Source organism: Peromyscus leucopus, chromosome 5, assembly GCF_004664715.2.
Source record: "Peromyscus leucopus breed LL Stock chromosome 5, UCI_PerLeu_2.1, whole genome shotgun sequence".
Lineage (NCBI taxonomy): Eukaryota > Metazoa > Chordata > Mammalia > Rodentia > Cricetidae > Peromyscus > Peromyscus leucopus.
Window position 1 is genome coordinate 38921414 of NC_051067.1, and position 18052 is coordinate 38939465.

Below are 18052 nucleotides of genomic sequence, written 5' to 3' on the forward strand. Positions count from 1 at the left end.
GTTCTCTTGGTTCATGGACCCTGGATGCCAAAGGTAGACCGAGCAGAGTTCTCCAGAGAACACCGCCAGACTGCACCTTTCCCAGACCCTGTAGCCTATCCCTTCACTTGTAAGTTATCCCACAAAATAAACCTCCTTTTTAACTACGTGGAGTGGCCTTAATAATTTCACCAATAATGGTCCTGAACCCTGAAAATCCCCTCACCCCAACCTCTGCTATAATAAGAACTCCACCCTGCCCAGGCTTGGGGCTCTCTGCTCTCACCGCTACATCAGACAGACAGAGACGAATCTCTGAGCTTGAAATAAAGGCTCTTTGCTTTTATATATGGGATTTGGTCTCTGTGGTGGTCTTTTAGGGGTCCCCATGATCTGGGCATAATAGTCCCCTGGCTGTGGGCACCTGGCATTAGTAGTTATCTGGGCACTAAGGAACAGCTCACTCCATTTTTCCTTTAGTCAAGTTTTTATTTATTTCTCTGTTATTCCCTATGGTGTTTGCTTTAATCATGCCCCAAGCTGAAAGTTAAACTATAGGTCAGCTGGTTTTTTAAACTTGTTCTTCCTCTATAATCTTGTGATGTGAACCTTATAAATTGTTTCCATTATGGCTGACCATTAACCCACAACATGTGCTTTTCCCATAGTCTTAAAAATAGCTAACTGAGCACGCCTTTGATTCCAGCACTTGAGAGGCAGAGGCTGGTGGATCTCTGTGAGTTCAAGTCCAGCCTGGTCTACAGAGCTAGTTCCAGGACAGCCAAGGCTATACAGAGAAATTCTGTCTCAAAAAAAACCCAAAAACCTGCTAACTGCAAAATCCCCTTTTATAATCATCTTGCTATAAAAGGCCCCCGTACCTTTGGTCCAGGCCACTTCATTGTCCCAATCTCAAGGAGACTGTAAGTTTGGCCTGACTGAAAAAGGCTAGAATTGTTTTGCTTTGCGACATTTCAGTGTTAGCCACTGGCTTTTGACACCATAACACTGGACACTGATCAACCACACACTGGCTGAATTTGGGGACTGGTTTATCAGCGCTAAGGCAATAACGAGGACACCCCCAGTGAAGTACCACCTAGAGGAATGAGGGGTGGAGAAGAAGGAATGAAGGCTGAGGGATCAGACTGGGGAGGACTGATAAATTAGGAAAAATGAAGAATAAAATGTGAGGCATGAGAAACGGGAGACAAGGAATGAGAGATATGGGGTGAGGGAATGAGAACTAAATACTTCATAAAAGTGGATCCAGATAAGGGGGGCAAAGGCACAGAGAGGGAACTGTTACACAACCCTGCCTAGGGCAACTGGAGCATCTGAGAAAAGCGCCGGGAGTCCTCGTTAGAGTAGCATGCGTGGGAGTCCATATTTTATTACCGAAAGTTACGTATCCATAGCCAGCTTCATAAAGTCTAAGAGTTTCACTCTTATTTTTTTATTTTTCACTCTCTGAGACAGGGTCTGTCTATGTGTGTCCCTGGCTGGCCTAGAACTCTCTATGTATACCAGGCTGGCCTTGAAATTGTGGCAATCCTGCTCCCTCCGCATATAAAGAGAAAACTAGGTTGCTATCAAGGTCTGGGAATCCAGATGTGCAACACCACACTCAACGGGAGTCTCACCTTTACAAAGAAACTTAGAGCTGTATGGAGTAACATGTCTGTAATTCCTGTCCTTGAGAGGCTGAGGTAGGGGATCAAGCAATTCAGACCAGCCCTAGCTACAAAGCAAGACTTTAATCTAAAAATAAATAAATAAATAGAAAATAAATAAATAAATACAAAGTAAGCAGAAAGCCATTAACAGGAACTGAGTCCTGCTGTGCGTGACTGTGAGCTGTCATCAACAAGAACAACTTGCAGCTGCTTAGGATCAATGGCAGTCAGCCAGCATGCTGGCATAGGCCTAGAACCCCAGGATGGGGGAGGTTGGAAGCAGGAAGGTCTGGACAAGGTCAACCTTGGCTACATATCAAGTTCCAGGCCAGCCTGGGCTATATAATACTGTGCCTCAAATAAACCAACCAGAGGCAAAAGACAAAGGAAAAAGAAAGAGTACCCTCTTTTCTCCTCCCAAGAGGAAGAAGAAGGCTGGGCTTGTAAGGAGAATTAGCCCCCGGAAATAACAAGCTGAGTCTCCATTATACAGCTGCCCCCTGGGGGTTTAATAAAGGAAACGGAAAACCTTGCATAGCACATTTTCCACTAAGAATGCTGATTTTTAAAAGCAGAAAAGTCTGAACTCTGAAACAGGAGGACTAGGTTTTGCTACCTGTTTTTGACTTGGCTTATCCACCAAATAACAAAGAAGACCTGGGAATTCAGGAAAGGGAGTTCGGACAGCCGGGATGGGTGGGCTGGGCTGTGAGGGTGGGGGTCTGTTGGGAACAAGCTGATGCTGTCTAGAGGGCTAGGATGCCATACTTTCCCCACCTCAGGCCTCACCAAAGCGTGCCACCAAAGGTGAATGGGACCAGTGTCATCTGGGGAGCGCAGAAGAAAGAGCTGCATTCCGTTTCTGGGCTCGGATGGGATACAAGAAGGGGGTGGGATTGTGAGATCGCCAGCCAGAGAAAACTGGAGCCAGAGCACCAGAAATACAAACAAAAAAACAAAACAAAACAAAACAAAAAACCCTCTTAAAATTGAAAAAAAAAAAAACGTTATGGAACATGATGTACATCTGAACTCACAACACTTCAGAGATGGAGGCAGGGGTGTTGAGAGTTCAAAACCAGCCTGGGCTACATAATGACTTTTGAGGTAAGCCTGGGCTATGTAAGACCCTATAATAAATAACTAAATATGTGAATACATAAATTAAATACAATAAACATTAATAAACATTAAATTACTACTGCAGATGAGATTTAGAATTAAGCATTTTCTTGAACTCTCCAAGCAAAGGGTGTTGCAGGAATTTTGATTACACTGTGACACTCCAGACTGTTAAATAAAGTTGACCTTGAATCAGGGGGTGGAGATAGTGACTAGCTGATAGGAATTGACCATAGAGAAGCCAGCACTTTGGAAGGAAAGGGTGGGGACTTGAGTTTGGGTTTTCTTTTGGTTTGAGATGAGTGAAGAGACACATTTCTTGCTGAGTCTCTGGCCAAAAAGCAAGGTCAGCTGACTCCTTCTCAGCTTCTCTGATCTAGCAAGTTTTTCCCTACATCTGACTTCCCAGTCTTCATTGGTAAATAGAATGATAGAGACTTAGTTTAAACCTACATATTGTGACTGCAGCAGAACCCGGGCCACAGGACCGGAATGGCCTCCAAGGCTGACAGGGTGTTGACTGTGGGCCATGGGGCGGCAGATGATATTAAAGTAGCAGTAGATTCATGGACAGCTGCTAAGCCAACAGAAAAATATCAAAAGGGTTTCATAAATAAAGCAGGTGCAGTGAGAAAGGGAAGTAGAGAGAGAACAAGACAAATTTGTTAAACAAAGTCATGAGAGCCAAAGCAAATCCAACGGTCAGCAGAGGTTTGAGTAGCAGAAGATGCCAAGCCTAGAGGAACCATCTGGACCCATGGCTTGCAAAGGGGTATCCAGAGAACAGGAAAACAAATGTTCAGGGAAATCATAGGAGAGCATTTCTTCACCTGATGAAGATCGTGAGTTCCTATTTAGTGGACCTAATGATTGTTTTGGAAGAACAGTGAGAAAAGCTATATTATAATCTGATGACTGACAAAAAAAAAAAAAAGTGCCAAGAGATCTTATAAGCTGAGCATGACAGCACGTGCCTATAATCCCAGCACCCAGGAGACTGAGGTAGGAGCTGGAGGTTGAGGCCAGCCTGGTCTACATACTGAATTGAAGACCACTCTGGGCTGCACAGTGAGTTCCGGGGTAGCCACAAGTACATAGAAATACTGTGCCTTAAAAAACAGAAAGTCAAGAAGGAGAAGTGAGGAGGAGAGAGGTGGAGGAGGGGGCAGAGGAGGAGGGGAAGGACAGGGGAAGCCCTACAAGTTTTCAGAAGACCCTCTGTCCACTCCACTCACCTCCCACAAATTAACACAGGCAAAGAAACTGCCTTGAGCCATCTAAATGGCCTAGTTTGCAAGGCTGGAGTGCTGCTAAGGTGATTCCCAGGGAGAACCTCTCCACCCCCAACCCCGAAAGTGACTAAAGTGTGGTAAAATGAACATAAGCTAAAGCGCTTTTGTCCAGAACACACAGGGTTTCAGCTGGGCTCAGGAAGAGGTGAGCCACAGCCTCCTCCTCCTCTCAGCCCTGGTGGACTGTGGATGCTCTCCAAGATGCCCTTCCATCGGTCTCCATGGAGACTCTTAAAAGCTCCTCTCCCCTCCTCTGCCACTATTGTCCCGCCCCTTCCTCTCCCTCTCCTTCTCTCTCTCCCATCTGACAAGTATCTTCAATACCCCTTCCCCCTCCTCCCCTCATCCTGACTTCATGCCCCTCACTGTGACAATCTAACCACCTTACTGTCCCTTTGGACTTCTGGCCCAGAGGCCAATGATGTCCTCCCGCTGGGGACCCCAGAGCAGGTTACCTCTCTGGACTTCTTGTATACACTGAGGACTTTGGCTCCTTCTGGTGACCTACTTCTCCCCAAGGGCTCAAGATATCTTTTCCCCTTAGTGTTCACATAGCTCTATTCTTTGTTTTCCTTCCATTTCATTTGTAGGCCCGTGAAGGGGGCAGGGGGCAGGGAGCTTGTCCTGCAGAAACAAAGCTGCAGGATCTCCATGACAACAGGATATCCCAGGAGTCCATGGAGGATCCAGTATTGAGAGTGTAACAGAAGCCAGAGGCCTCGAACCAGACCAACGACTCATTGCAATGAACATTGGCAAGTAGAGCTGTTTGGGCAAAAGGGTAGACTGTGTGACACACTGTGACACACCACAGCTTCCACTGAAAGATTTGTTTTTAATTAAAAAAAAATTTTTTTGTTTTCTTTTGGGTGGGAGGTTGCAAAGATGGAGGGAGGTTATGGAGGGACCAGGAGATGAGTGGGTTTGGAGTGCATGATGTGAAATTCACAAAAAAAATCAACAAAAAGTTATAAAAAAAAAAAATAGTGAACAAACAGATGGATAGCATTTTTCTTCTCTCTCTCTCTCTCTCTCTCTCTCTCTCTCTCTCTCTCTCTCTCTCTCTCTAAACGGTCTTGCTATGTAGCTTTGGCTAGCCTAGAACTCACTCTGTTGTAGAATATTAGTTGAAGGTATGCTACATTTGTTTATGCTGTGAAATATTTAATGATGCAAAGATGTGTTGCATTCTTTTATGTTGCATTTGTTTAACTCTGTGAAACTGTGTCATTTTGCCTGTTTAAAACACCTGATTGGTCTAATAACAAGCTGAACGGCCAATAGCAAGGCAGAGAAAGGATAGGCGGGGCTGACAGACAGAATAAATAGGAGGAGAAATCTGGAAGGAGAAGATCTAGGAGGGAGAGAAGGAGGGCTCTGGGGGCCAGCTACCCAGCTACACAGCAAGCCATAGAGTAAGAAGTAAAGAAAGCTATATAGGATAAAGATAAAAGCCCAGAAGCAAAAGGTAGATGGGATAATTTAAGAAAAGCTGGTTAGAAACAAGCCAAGCTAAGGGTAGGCATTTATAAGTAAGGATAAGCCTCTGTGTATTTATTTGGGAGCTGGGTGGTGGGCCCCCAAAAGAGGCGAAGAGTAAAAAACAACCAACTACACTCTGTAGACTAGGCAGGTTGGCCTCAAACTCACAGAGATCCACCTGTCCCTGCCTCTCAAGTACTGGGATTAAAGTCATGTGCCACCTGGGGCATACTTTTCTTTGAAATATTAACTAGTTTATTTCCATAACCAAGGAATAATTCATTCTTTTGCCTGTGTAAATGAAACATTCTAATACAACGTAAATGTTTCAATAGATTAGTCAATTCCCACAAGATGGAGGCAGGAGGTTCAGAAGTTCAAGGACATCCTCAGCCACATAGTGAGTTAGAAGATAGCCGGGGCTATATGAAAGCCTGTCTCAAAATAAATAAGAAACAAAAATCAACTCAAGAAGCCCCAGTTGAAGTGGTCTCCCCCTCCCCCTCCCCTGCTCCCCAGATCTTTGAGGTATGGATTGATAATATCAGTTCTGCCCATGGTCAGGCTTCTACAGTTCTAGTCAATTGCAGTCTGGAGGGGAGCATGAGTGGTAAATTCCAAAAACAAACAATTTATGTATTTTGAACTGTTGTTCCACGGAAAAGAATGAAACCGCCACCCCGGCACGCCAGGCTGGGGTGTTGGTTGTTCCTTTGGTATTGCCACTCCCCACCCTGTGGCAGCCAAGAAACTGGAGGTTGGGGGGCACTGACATGACTCTTTTTCTTTTTCTTTACATTTTTGAAACAGGGTCTCTGTGTGTAGTCTTGGCCGGCTGGCCTCAAACTCACAGAGATCTGCCTGCCTCTACCTCCCAAGTGGATGGCAGTTGCTGCTGTCCATGCTAGGGTGAGACTTGCCAATGGATGGCTGGTTTGGGGTCACCCACACTTCGGTAAGCAACTTCTCACTTATGCCCATTAAATTCATTGGTTCCCCACCTCCCAGTCCACCCCAATAACAGTATCTTCCACGTATGGCTAAGCATACAACACTCTGCTTCTCCCACATCTCACTCAAGCCCCTGTGGCGGTAGTCAATGCCTCCTCCTTGGGATCTTCTCCCTTTGGGCCTGGTGGAGGTCCTCTCCACTCTCTGTTCTCTTTCTCCTTGGAGTAAATGCACCACCCAAGTCTAAGTCTACACAGCTCTTATCTGAACCACAGCAGGAGCATTTCCTGGACCTTTCCATTTCCCAGACCCTGGCCTGGCCTCCATCCAACACATTTGCTATAGCCCAGCTATTCAACCCCTCAAACTAGGCTATGTCTATTCCCTCTTTAAGCTCTCAGTGTTGTTTGACATCTGTAAATGATGCCCACAATCCTTATAATGGCCTGTTACACCCATCCTGGTCTGGTGTACACCAGCCTCTCCAGGCTCAGGTTATACATGCTATCCACCCATGCCCACCCAGGCTGAACACCCCCTTCATGGGTTTTCTGATACTCCATGCCTTCTCTTCTTGGCCCGCTCCTCCTCTTGAAATACACTTCATCCTAGTCTTTGCCTGACTGATGCCAGTTCACTGCTCAGATTTCAAAGTAATGCCACCTTATCTGGATAACTCTGACTTCCAAAGAGTTAGTTCAAGCCTCGCATGAGAGCAGATAGCAGCAGATAGCCCGCAGAACACGTGACCTGTTGAATGGGTTCTGAAGCGGGGAGTGTGGAAGTGGGAAATGATAGCCATGAAATAGAGATGTCGATGGAAAAAAAAAAAAAGACAGACAGACACAGGATAGTTTTGGGAGGGCTCTGGGTCAATACCGCAGATCCTGCTGTGGTTCAGATAAGAGCTGTGTAGACTTAGACTTGGGTGGTGCATTTACTCCAAGGAGAAAGAGAACAGAGAGTGGAGAGGAGTTCCACCAGGCCCAAAGGGAGAAGATCCCAAGGAGGAGGCATTGACTACCGCCACAGGGGCTTGAGTGAGACGTGGGAGAAGCGGGGTGTTGTATGCTTAGCCATACGTGGAAGATACTGTCACACTGTTACTCACAGCCTACAAAGCACGGCTAAGTGTAAACACCTCCTCAGTACTCAAGACATCTGGTGACCAAGCCGTACAGCAAAGCATCCTGTAAACAGACCTTGAGGTATAAGACACCTGGTAACCACACCTTTGGTCAAAACTTCCTATTATGCAGTCTTGCAGGGAGAAACAGGCTCGGACTCTCTGACCCTGAGTCAAGATGAAAACAAGCCACAAGCTGGGGTCTCTGTGGACCCCACAGCTGCCTTTTGCTCAGGAGCCTTACCACTGCTCCTTCTGTTGGAGTCCATTTGGGTTTCCTCGTGGCTTTACCCAGCAGGTCTGCAGAAAGAGGAGGACTGGACCATAGGCCTGAGATGGTCTGCACTTGGCTGTGCTGGGGGCAGGTCTTTTGCTCCACCCCTTGGCATTCCTTTCAAAACCCTAGGGCAGAGACAGTCAGGGCCCAATGGATTGGGATCCAGGCCCTCCTGAGGCTGTCCTGTGTTTTCTATCTGTTTCTCTCCCCTCTTTACTTCTATCTAATATTCCCTGCTGCTCTTACTCAAGAGAAAAGTGGGGGTGGGATGCCCCCCCCCACATCATTCAATGGTCTTTAGCTTTAGACATGTGGAAACGACAAGGCTTATGTCTGTCATGTTCACTGCTGGGTCTTACACACCTTCCACAGTGCATATGTAAAAATATATATTCTTTACATTTAATTGACATATAACATGGACTACAGTGAGACATTTCAAACGCATACTTATATTGGGTAAAGTGACCTCGGGATGATTGGCAATTCCATCACTTTAGATACATTATCGTTTCTTTGTGCAGAGAACCTTCTGCTCTAGTAGCTGTTACTCAGTATCGCATTGCTGTCAACTATTGTACCCTCCTGTGCTTTCAAACAGTAGAGGTCATTCCTTCTGTCTAACGTGACACACGGCTTTCAGTAAGTGAAGGAAGGAATGTATGTTGAGAACAGACATTTAAGAGGCCTGCTTATGCCTGTCAGTGGAAGGGAAGTGAGGCTGAGAAATCTCCAAATACACAGTCTCAACTGGAAGTGTAGTCTAAACTGGAGGAGGATGTATGTGGTAGCTCAGACCTATAATCCCAGCATGGAGGCAGGAGGATTGTGAACCGTAGTCCAACCTGAGGTACACAGCAAGACACTAAGAAAGGGGAGGGAAAAGAAAGGACATGAGAAGGAAGGAGGTGGAAAGAGATGAAAGGGAAGGGGAGGAAGGAAGTGGGGGAAAGGAAGGAACGACGGAGGAGGAAAGAGTGGGAAGGAAGATATGGGGGGGAGAAGAGAAGCAAAGAAAAAGGGAAGGAAAGGGGGAGGAAAAAGTAGAAGCAAAAGGAGGAAAACAAAAGGAAAAGAAGGGAATGATGGGGAAAAGAAAAGAGGAAAGGAAGGAAATAAAGGGCAGAGATGAGGCCATGGTGGGGAGGGAGAAGAGAATGGAAGGGGAGCAGGGGGAGGAAGAAAGGGGAACAGGATCAGAACAGTGTTTTTAAAAGCAGACACAGTTACAGAAATAGCCAGGCATCTGAAACAGCATGGTATTCTTAGTGCTGTAGAAGCAACAGGATCCAGGACGTGCCCACATTCAATGACTGCCATCAGCAGGGGGACTGTTGCGGAAGATGTGTTGCATTTGTTCAATTATGTTAAGATGTATTGCTGCTTTACCTTGCCTGCCTAAGGCACCCGACTGGTCTAATAAAAAGATGAACAGCCAATAGCAAGGGAGGAGGTATAGGCGGAACTTCTGGGCAGGCAGAGTAAGTAGGAGGAGAAATGTAGGCTGGGGGAGAAAAGAAAAAGAGACAACAGGGAGAGGCAGGGGAAGGGGGCAGTCAGACACACAGGGAAGAAGTGGGAAATTAGGACACACAGAATGAAAGAAAGGCAAAAAGCCCTGAGGCAAAATGTAGATGAATAGAAACAGGTTAAATTAAGTTAAAAGAGTTAGTGCAACAAGCCTAAATTAAGGCCAAACATTTATAGTTAACAATAAGTCTCCATGTTTTTATTTGAGAGCTAGTTGTCGGGCCAAAGAAAGTTCCAACTACAGAGGACACATATTTTTATAGTAGATAAATGCATTGTGCATAATTTTAGTTAAGTAAGAGTGTTTTCAGTAGGGTCGGTGGCTTCTAGGATGAGACATTTAGGGTTTACCTGTTTACACAGCTAACACAGGACACAGGATGGACCCAAAGCAATCAAGGTTTTACATGAATAAAAATGTAAATTTAAAGACTTATTTTTTATTTTTATGTATGTGTCTGTGTGTATGTACGTGCACATATATGCTGTATTCTTGAAGGCAATAAGAGGGTGTTGAATCCCCTGGGGCTGGAACTACAGTTAGTTGTGAGCCATTCAATTTGGATGCTGAGAAGTCAACTTGGGTCTTCTGAAAGAGCAGCAAGCACTCTCACTGGATAAGCGATCTCTCCAAGCCCCAAAACTTAAAACAAAACAAAACTAACAACAACAACAAAACAGGATCACTGGGCATCATGGCTCACACCTGGAATCCCAGTGCTTGCGAGGCTGAGACAAGAAGACTGCCATGAGTTTGGGATCAGCACAGGCTACATAGCAAGTCTTGAACAGCCTGAACCACAGTATGAGATGCTGTCTCATGAAAACCATTCCACAAAATATTTTGAACACAAAGTATTTTGAATCTAGACTATCATATTAATCATGCTCTCTGAGCCATACATCCTGTACCCTCTCCCTTCCTGCTTTACACAATACAGAAAGCAGAGGCCAAGAAGTTGAGTCATTATTTCCTGGGTAGAACTGTAATAAATACCTTTTATAAACAAAATTTTACCTGCAAAGCCACAGTAGACGGAAAAGGAAGAAAGGCTATTACTTGGTAAAACCCAGTGAACATCTACAGTAGTTTTACCACACATTTAAGCATTCTAAGATTTTATATCTTTGCCTGTCTTCATGTCTTAGTTCTTCCTTACAAACTTGCCAATTATGAAAATACATTTGAACCCAAGCCCAGTCTGGAGTCCCAATTTTTATCTTGATATTACTGTTTTAACATTTAAAAAAGGTGTTTAGAATAAAGTGGTCAACAACATGGGGGATGGGGATGGCAAAAGAAAACAAACAAATAAAAATACAAGCAGCAGTGTGTAATTGTGTTTAACAGTTATTCGTTATATAGGAAGTATGTTTAAGGATGGTATCGAGGAGGCACTTGCTCTGTGGGTTTCCTCAATCATTAAACTGACCTAGACTAGCACTACCAAAAATAAGAGTACCACATACGGGGAACACATTTATAACTTTGCGATTTGTATAGGCAGTAAAGCAAAAGAAAACATTATCAAATGGTACATGCACCCTTTACATCACGTGCATGGAACTACCAATGGTCTCTCTGCAGTGTGCCACTTTTCCCTACCTGTACTACCATTTACCACCAAAGGAAGGATGAGAATGAAGGCAATGGTTCTGAGCTGCTTGTCTGAAGCCAGTGCCCCACATATGGGGAAAGTGCGTTTAGTTCAGCAACAATCAGCACATTAGGAAGATGTTATGCTTAGACACAGACACTCCAGAAGAGAAAGATAATTTACGTCTAGTTAGTGGCAAACCCAATCACAGAAACCAGGTCTCTTTGTAAACAAAATTGAATTCTTTGCAATTTCTATTCCGTAAATTCCAGTGACACTTCATAGCACCACAGCCTGGAAAAGGATTCCTGGAAATCCTTTGCTTCCTTTGTCTCTGACCTTGACTCCCACATAGATCACCCTGTGCAAACAAAAGACTGTATGTGCTGCTGATCCCAATACCACCTCCCTTGGACCCACCTCTGGAAGGCTTAGGAGGTGAAGATAGACATAGCCTGGGGAGGGTGAGGAGGTCCTTAGTGACATTCTGTTCTAAATCATTCTGTAATCTTGCCCCTACCTGTCTGCTGAGTCTTCGGGAAAATCCATCTCTGCCTGAGAAAGTTCCTGTGCTTTAAAAATTTGATAAGGATGAACCAGAAGTTCTAAAACTAGATAGATCAATAGACAGATGATAGATAATAATGAATGATAATAGATAGATGATAGGTTATAATAATAGATTGTAGGAATAATAATGATAATAGATACCTTAGAAAGAGGTGATAAGCAATAGATACATAGATGATAGACAAATGCATGATAGATAAAAATAGGTAGATGCTAGATATATAATAATAATATGTGACCTATAGATAGATAGTAGGTAAATGACAGATAGAAGATTAATAGATAAGCAAATGATAGATAATATCCATAAGGATTCAAAGCAAAGACTCAAATGGACATTTATGCATCTTTGTTCACCATTTATAGGAAAAGGTCCAATTTTCCATCAGTAAACAAATGGATGAATACCATATGGTATGCACATTTTAAAAAAAGGGAGGGGGAGAAGAAAATTCTGATATACTATTCAGCAAAGGAGAAACTGAAAGAAAATATGTGCTAAATGAAATAAGTCCAACCCAAAAGACCACACTGTATATTTCTGCCCATGTGAGCAGTTACAATGGGCAAGCTCACAGGGACAGAGTGCAGATGAGAGATTACAGGCTGGGAGAACATTCATATGGGGTTATTGCTTGCTGCATGTCTCATTTCTATTTGAAATGACCGAGAATTTCCGGATAAGATATTGAGACTGGTTAAACAGTCTTGCAAATACACGTCTACACTTGTATAATGGTTAGGTGGTAAGTTTTATGCCATGTATATTTTGTCACAATAAAAAGGTAATAATACTCCACCATTTTCTGCTTCTGCCAAGGTGGAACTGTCTAGTACACCAAGTTCCTGTTACAACAACAAAGTCAAACACAGGAAGCAAAGGAAGATTGATTCCTAAAGGTATTCAAGTCACCCACAGCAAGGTGCAGAAAGAGAAGCAGAGAGACAAGAAACTACCAGAACACAACCTGTAAAGTAGAATGGCAAATATGGCATAGTAATGGCAACCTTGCAGGCTGAGATGGCACACACCTGTAGTCCCAGGAGCTGGGAGTCTGAGGCAAGAGGATTGCCACAAGTGTGAAGCCAATCTGAACTACATGGTGAGTTGTAAGCTAGCCTGTGCTACATTGTGAGATCCTGTCTCAAGCAAACAAACACCTTGAAAATAAATGGTTTGAAGCCAGGTGGTGCTGGCCCATGCCTTTAATCCCAGCACTCCAGGAGGCAGAGGCAGGCAGATCTCTGAGTTCGAGGCCAGCCTGGTCTACAGAGTTCCAGGACAGGTAGGGCCATACAGAGAAACCCTGTAGCTGAAGTTTTCCTGGTCCTGCCCGGCTCCCGTGATCCTGCGGCGACTTGAACCCAAAACTTCCAGCAACAAAACCCTGTCTCAAAAATAAAATAGAAGAACAACCCAGGAAGGCTGGAAGTAATAGAATGGAAAACAGAAACTCGGCACACATCAACCAAAGGCCAAGCGCTCTGCCTTCCTTGCCTTTGTCCGCTCACCAGCAGTAGAGCGGCTGGGCTCACCCTGAGGCCTCCTGATGGTTGTTTTGGTTTGTTGTTTAAGCTCTGTGTGCTCTCCATAATGACTGTACTAACTGGTATTCCCACCATCAATATGAAAGACCCCTCCTCCCTTTCTCTACAAGCCCCCAGCATGGATACTTTTGTGTGTTCTGATAAGAGCCCTGTTAACTGGAGATAACCATTCCCGAGTTTCTAATTTGCATTTCCCTCTTGATTAGTGGTGATTGTGATTAGGGACTCTCACACGGGTTTGGGTCATTTGCATATCCTTTTTTGAGAGCTTATTAGCCAGGCCATTTGTTCTTAGCTGGATGACCTGGTTTTCTCCATTGAGTAGCTTATGCCGAACTTCAGCCCCTCACTGGATGTCCCCTGCAGCCCCTCACTGGATGTCCCCTGCAGCCCCTCACTGGATGTCCCCTGCAAATGCTTCCTCCCATTCTGCAGACTGTCGCTTCGCTGTTGTCCCTTTCGCTGTACAGAAGCTTCATAGTTTGATGTAAACCTGGTTGTCAATTTTTACTCTATTGCCTCACATTTGGGGTCATGTTCCCAAAATTTTGGCTCAGGCCTACATCTTGCTTTCATTAAGCAAGTCTGGTCCTTCTACACTGGTAGATCTTAGAGTTCAATCTTGATTCAGTTTAAATGAATTTTTGTTGATTATTGTGATGAGAGGTGGGTGTCTATCTATACCAGGCTGATGAGTGCGCTTTGCACACATGTACTGAGGTGCATCACTGAAGCAGAATAAGGTAGAAAGGGCCAATTATTAGATGGTTTGTTGACTTATTCCACGATTTACTAAAAGCGCTGCTTGTATTGCCTATTTGGCAAGCATAACTTCACTTGTTTCCTGAAACAGAATGACTTGAAAAGAAAAGAAGCCAAGACCATGAGTGCTGACTACCGTGTATGTTTCCGTGAAATCTCACTTGCTTCTCAACCCTACCTTGTGGTTTTGGAGTATAAAATGAGATTGCACCAGACCCAGACCAAGGCCCTGTGGGAGTTGTCCTGGCGTGGGCTCACCAGGGACATCTCTCTTCTGCTCTCATTGGCATCAGAGTACTTAGTCCAGAAAGACTCCCACAGCATTTCTTGAGGTCCGCTCCCCAGTCAGACCTTCTCCACCGCAACTCCAGCTAGTCTCCAGAGGCTGCAGCTCTGGAGCCTCCCAAACACACGGAGGTCTCTGGAACCAGGAAGCCAGGCCCGAGGGGATTCTGAGGTCCCCTTCCAGTGGGCAAGGGGTGGGTGGAACCCAGGACTAGAGTCTCTAAGTGGAAGAAATAGGACTGGGCAGTGAAGACAGGAAGGAAAAAGCTAAGCACAGGCTTAACCACCCTGCAAGAGATTATATCCGAAGCCTCATTGGGATCCTGAGGTGGCACAGGTCTCCAGGGAAAAGCCCTGAAGGGATACTGAGGCACTGGTATTGGTGTCCAGAGAAATACACAGACTATGGATTTAAAATAAGAATGTATAACTCCAAGGGAGGTGGATGAATATGTGAATGCTTCTGGTGCCCCCCCCCCCCCCCCCCGCCCCCCCCCGCTACACACACACTGTGGTTACAGGATCTGATTAGGTCCCAACCTGGTTGCACTGAGGTCTTTTCACCTGAACCAGCACTCACCTTTCCTAATAGGAGGTGACCTAGCATGGGTTCTACATGTGGCCCTAAGGTAAGAGAGCTCTTACGCTGGAGAGAGGCAGTGGCCAAGCAGGCACCTGCTTGAGGGAGAAGCTGGCCTTCTCCAATCCACCCTACACATCACACCAGCTTAGGTCTAAACATATACCATCCCAGCTGCTGCTTAGGAACTCTTCTGTCATGGGGACTGCACAGTCCGATGTGAGACCTACGTAGTCCTGCGAAGACTGTCAAGCATGAAGACATCAAGAAAGCCCCCTCTGGCTTCCTCAGAGCATGACATTTTCCTGTGATGCCACCTCCGACCAGCTCCAATTGCCAGGGCCACAGGCACAAAGGCAGACGCAAGACAAGAAGATCAGATCCCTCCAGGGGCATCTGCCTGCCACTGAAGGAAATGCTAGGTCCTTCCTTATCCCAGTTTTGTTATCTGGCTACATGCTTGCCTGAAGAGGCAGAGCCCCTCACTGTAGGGAAATTATAAAGGAGATTTTTTTTTTCTCCTTACAAGCTAGACTTAAAGGACTAACCACTCCCCAATTCTGATACAGAAACTTTTGCTGATGGAGCTGGAGCCTATGACAGGGGGAAGAGCCTCTCACATCAAGAGACTCAAAGCAGCAATATATGGGGAAAGGAAACTGCTTACCTCAGGAGCAAAGATATAAAACGGAGATCAAATCCTACAGCTCTTGGAGGCTGCCTGGGTTTCTGGGTGTGCCGATGGTGAACTGCCAGGCTCACACAGAGTCAGGGTCCGGTGAGTGGGGAAGCAGGGAAACGGGCAAACACAGCAGCCCAGCAAACCACTCTCCATGAAGACAAAGCTCTACCGTGTCCTCCCCCACGGAGTATGTTTATATTCTCCGTGCTCCCAAGAGCTCCTCTCATATAAGCCAGAAGAAAGGGGAAAAAAAAAACCTGATAAAAGGGAGAAATCAGGAAGGCTGGCTGATTAGCACAGATAGGAAAATAATAATTCCTGTGGTGACAGCCCAGCCTAGACTGGCAAGCTCATGGAACAGCTCCTCTGAAAAAGCTGCCTGTTAGTCAGGGTTCTCTAGAGTAGCAGAACTTATAGAATGAATCTCTCTAGATAGATAGAGATACATACAGAGAGAGATAGTTAGATAAAGAGGGGAGATATATATATTCATATATATATACTCATATATATTTATTTATATATATATACTCATATATATTTAGAGATAAAGGGGATTAATATATATAAAGGGAATTTATTAGAATAATAATAGACTTACAGGCTATGGTTAGCTAATCCAACATGGGTGGCTGTGAACAGTCAAAGAATCCAGTAGTTTCTCATCACGAGGCTGGCCGTTTCAGCTGGTCTTACAATATATGCCAGAATCCCATCCTTTCTGATCTTGATGCACATTAGAAGTGGGTTCCAGTGCCAGTGGAGGAATGGGCTTGTCAGTGAGGCGAGAGCAAGCAGGCAAAGAGCCAAAGCTTCCTTCTTCCATGTGCTTATATAGGCTTCCAGCAGAAGGAGGGGCCCAGATTAAAGGTTTGCTTTCCTGCCTCAAGATGCAGATTAAGGATGTGTCTTCCCACTCAAAGATCCCGATTAGAAGTAATTCTTCCTACTTCAAATTAAGCAAAAATCCCCCACAAGTGAGCCACTCCATTTCTGAGTTTTAGTTAATTCCAGATGTAGTTGAGTTGACAACCAAGAATAGCCATCACATTGTCCTATCAAAACTGTTACAAAGATATTTGGTGATCCTGAGGTTACCAATGCTGACCCCCAAAGTTAGCAAATCCTGTCTGCAGTATGCTTGGAACAATCCCAAGCTGGGAACTAAGGCCCCATCCTGACAAACAGGGTCCCACCCATTTGAACATATAAAAGTGGACTTTACTGACGTTCAGCCTAGCAGAAGGGGTCAATATTTGCTGCTTAGGGTGTGCACTTTTCAGCCTGGGTAGAAACTTTTCCTATTTGGACGGACAATTTAGCTTGGGACTTGCACAGGCAATACCACGCACAATGGTAAAGCTAGGTCGAGAGAATACATAGTACTTTCAAAATAGCACTGGCCAAACATTACTAACAGACCTCCTTTGGCCAGAAATTCTGCCACTTGTACTGTTTAGGGTGCATTCCCTGTCCTGTAAAAGCAGTTACTGTCCTTTTGAGATCATGTTTGGCCTCCTGCCTCCACTGTTCCCAAAGGACTCAGGGGACCTCTGAGAGTATGCACACACCTGCTTCCAGTAGTTCTTGAAAGGTTTTGGCTGACACTACACAAAAAAAATGTCCAATGCTCACCTTTCCCTAGCTCTTAAAGTTCTTTCAGTGGCCATACCACCTCCATGTCAAGGCTGCTGTGGCCTAGAGACAGTATCCGGCAAGAGCTGACCCAGACCAGCCTCTGAAACTGACCATCCCAAGACAACCTGGGAACAGGGGTGATGGCTCAGCTCCTCTGTCTCTTGACATCCTTCCTGATCTGTTTTAAAAAGTTTATTTTATTTTTATTTTATGTGCATTAATGTTTTGCCTACATGTATGGCTGTGTGAGGGTGCCAGATGCCCTGGAACTGAAGTTATAGACAGTTGTAGTGTAGGTGCTGGGAGTTGAACCCCAGTCCACTGGAGGAGCAGCCAGTGCTCTGAACCTCTGAGCCATCTCTCCAGCCCCATCCTTTCTGATCTTGATGCACATTAGAATCACCCCTACTCAGCCTCTCTGACCTTGTCAAATAAATTCATCTGGAGAGAACTTTGTCCCAGAGCAACGCCAATTCCTGGACATCAATCCATATATGTAACCGCCCTCAGGAGGGGTTCTGTATTATCTCCTCCAGGTGGTGCTACTTGGGACTAGGCCCGCCACAGATCATCCCTTGGGCCACATCACACTGCCCATGCTAAACACCAGGTTGTTTCCTTTTGGAGATGGTACCAACTAGTGACACCTTATAAACAAGTAGCCAAAGGACAAAAGACTGATTGTGGGGATGTTGGATCCCAAAGGTTTAGGGTCTCGAGTGGGTGCCCCAAGAACCCAGACTCCAGTCCAGTTGATGCAACAGCACGAGGTTTTTATTGAAGAAGCGACTGTACAGAAGGGCAAACTCTGCTCCTAAGAGCAAGAGTCGCAACTTGCTGCAGCCCCATGGGGGCTTTTAAAGGAAAAACCCACAAAAGCCATAAGATTACAATTCCCATACAGTTTTGTTTCACAAGATCATGGTCTGATCACAGAGTGATCACAGAGGGGGT

At 45.1% G+C, this 18052-nt stretch overlaps 1 protein-coding gene across 3 annotated transcripts in view; it reads right to left on the bottom strand.

Moving 5' to 3' along the window:
- LOC114700822 (cytidine monophosphate-N-acetylneuraminic acid hydroxylase) overlaps positions 1-18052 on the bottom strand; it is a 141819-nt gene that overhangs the window by 88136 nt on the left and 35631 nt on the right. Inside the window, exon 1 of one of the 3 annotated variants that reach the window (XM_037205871.1) lies at positions 16062-16282. The exons of the other annotated variants lie outside the window; for them this stretch is intronic. The gene's annotated coding sequence lies outside the window, so the exon portion shown is untranslated. Of the gene's footprint in view, positions 1-16061; positions 16283-18052 lie in introns of those variants that run through there. 3 annotated transcript variants of the gene reach the window in all.